A 3,356-nucleotide genomic window follows, 5' to 3' on the forward strand; every position below is an offset into this window, starting at 1 on the left:
TTAAATTAAATTAAATTAAATTAAATTAAATTAAATTAAATTAAATTAAATTAAATTAAATTAAATTAAATTAAATTAAATTAAATTAAATTAAATTAAATTTAATTTAATTTAATTTAATTTAATAAAATTTAATTAATTAATTTCGAGCTCTAAAGCATTCCTACATTTTTTAAGGTGGTTTTCCAACTCAAAACGTTTCAATTTCAAAACGTTTTTGATCACGAGGGTTGGGTATGTATGACTTAGGGGTTTTTTTTCATGAACGATATTACATATTATCGAAGAGCAAAAAAAAAAGAAAACAAATATCAACTAACAGGGTTTTCTAAGTTCTATTGTTTTTACCCTTCGTTCACACATATATATCTTCCGCTGCATACGTTCACGTCGAAGGGTAGTTTTTCAGGAAAATTATAAAGAGGGGGAAATTTTCAAGTTCCATGTGATTAATTTGGAATTCTAAATCATTTTCATATTTTTCAAGCTGGTTTTCCATCTTTTAAAACGTTTTTGATCACGAGGGGTAGGTATGTATGACTTAGGGGTAGTAATTTGGGAAAGTATTATATTTCCATACATATATTTTCTGCTGCATACCTTCACGTGGAAGGGTAGTTATTACAAAAATTATAAAGAGGGGGACATTTTCAAGTGTCATGTAATTAATTTGAAGCCCTAAATCATTTTTACATTTGTTGAAGGTAGTTTTCCCATTTTTAAAACGTTTTTGATCACGGGGGGTAGTTGTATAAGACTTAGGGGTAGTTTGTTGGGAAACGTAATATATGTCATCATAGAGAAAAAAAGCAAAAACATCTCCACATATCGTTTATCTTATTATAATAATTTTTAGTGAGTTTTCGTAGGTCACGGCGCTGGGTGGACGTCCTGCTAGCGCCGCCACCCTTTTCTCCGAAGTTTAAAGAGCAAAAAACTTTTCTTTAGTATAAAATTAGCAAAAAAAAAGCAAAAAATATGGCGTATTCCATTTTATAATTTGCCTTGGTGGCGGTGCTAAGTGGACGGACCTGTTGCTATTTACGATTTTTGCTAAATGGTAATTAATAAGTTATAATTCCTTTACAATAGTCTAATTTATTTCGGAAGAGATATATCAATAAGTACAATTTTTTTCGTGTTTTCTGTTGCGGATTCTACATTTTTTACCGAATTTTTCTCACTTCAGCGTGACGCAATAGACGAGATCAGAATTATTCTCCTAACCTAAGCTTTGTTTTTTCTGTTTCAATCTGGTGGGCCGATATAAAGCTCGAATTCACTCATACTTTGCCTTTTTCCTATTGCTGCTAAGAACGCTGTAGCATACGACAGCTTTTATTCCACCGTAGGATAAACTTTCGCCAAACAGCATGTAAACTTTAACAGTGGGAAATTTTACATGCACCAAAATTAAACTACAGTTTTTTCTAAGATGATGAAAGATGGCGAAAGAAAGGTGATGAAAGATGACCACAAAAGATGACTTTTTAACAAAATACAAACAAAAAATAAATTTTCACCCAAAATAGACGATATTTTTATACCGAAAGATGAATTTTTAATTTAAAAGTGGAGTTGAATCAGCCCCACAAAAGTCAAATTGCGGCAAGCCACATTTGGAAATTCGGTATTTGGCAAAGTATTTCAACCTAGTAGTTGAATTTTCAAGCAAAAAAGATAAATTCTCACCAATAATACTAGTAACTGAATACTAAAATAAAACTGTTCATTCTCGGCAAAAAATGCAATACTGGATTGGAAGCTTCTAATGTGTCCCCTAAGGGTTTACAACATTTTTCTTGCACCTTCTTCCCTATTCCTTTGCACAACCCCCACACACTTACTTGGTGGTGGAAGGGGGACCTACAGTTTAAGGTGGGTTCCGAACCAAGAAGAGCAACAGCTTTAAGTACATAGAGAAAACCTTTTTCTCTAGAGTCTAGAGCAGTGGTCGGCAAACTTTTTGCTTCATTTTCAGGTATGGTCAAGCTCCACCCGACTTAATTTTTTCTACTACTTTTCGGTCTATTCATGTACCTTAGTGTGAGTGAGCTTACTCCAGCAAGGGTCTTTTGTCCACGGGCATGTCAATAATATCAAGAAACATCAGCTTTACAGTCAATTTAATACTAAATACTTCTCAAATTTTCAACCTTTATAGACAAATTAAATGTCTTTCGAATCGTAAAAATACGGAGATTCCAAATATATTACTTTCAAGTAATTGATTGCAAAATTACGAATTTTTTAGTGTCACATTTTTTTCCCATTTTCTAACAAAGGACCCTTGAGGAAAGGGGTGGTCTGGCTAAGCTCGCAGGTACTGCCCTGAGAGTAGGTCACAGGGCAGCCAGGGCAGGCTACCCTGCCCAGGGCAAGAGCGTGCCGACCACTGGTCTAGAGCAGGGCTCGCCACTTCAAGCAGGTGTTGGCTGCCACGACAAGTGCATGGCTGCCACCAATTTTTTCTGTCATTTTTTTCTTCGTTTTCCAGGAATCGAGCGAAGGGTTACGGTCACGGTAAATTACGTCTCGTCGTCGTTCACGCCGGGGGGTCTGAACCTTTTTACTCGAATTTTCAATACATTTAATTTCCAATTTCAATTTTATTTTTAATTGAGAAAGTGCATCAAATTTACCTGTAAATTGAAGCTGTCATAAAAGTTTTAAAAAGGAGAAAAAATTTGAAAAATTTTGAATGAAAATTCATTAAAAAAAAGAGAGAAAAGATTGTCGCCAAAACCTTTTTCTTCGTTCTTATCGTTCTCCTTTATCTTGTACAAACTTTAAGTAAAGATTTAAAAAATAATTTACCTAAGTTGCTGGAAAGATTTTGTGTTGGTTTTATTAAAAATTTTCAATACTTGTGAATGAAGAGCGGATTGAAGCTGCTGGGATGTTAGTTCAACTGTTTAATAGAAGCTTTCAAACTTGAAAGCTTTCATACAAAAATGTTTAAATATAGGCGATTTAAGAGTTTAAACAATTCCAGTAGAGAGGCTATTTGTATCAGTGAAATTTCACTCACAATCTGTGAAATTTCACTGATTCATATTTAGAGAGTAGACCATTGAGTCATAAATCTATTCAAATTTATGAATTCTTAATTTTTTAAACTCTCCATTAAAAATTCTTAAATTTTTATGATTTAATATCAAATTTTCTTCTTTTTAAACAGTTAGAATTAAAAACTTGACATTTGATTTCCGAAACCATCAAAAGTCATTATTTGAAAATTGAAGAGTTCTTGATTTTGATAATCTGCAATAAAAAATCCTTTAATTTAAGTTACCTACTTTCAAAATTTCTTCTCTTTGGAAGTTTTAAAATTGAAAATTGCAATTAATACCACT

Source organism: Belonocnema kinseyi, chromosome 7, assembly GCF_010883055.1.
Source record: "Belonocnema kinseyi isolate 2016_QV_RU_SX_M_011 chromosome 7, B_treatae_v1, whole genome shotgun sequence".
NCBI lineage: Eukaryota > Metazoa > Arthropoda > Insecta > Hymenoptera > Cynipidae > Belonocnema > Belonocnema kinseyi.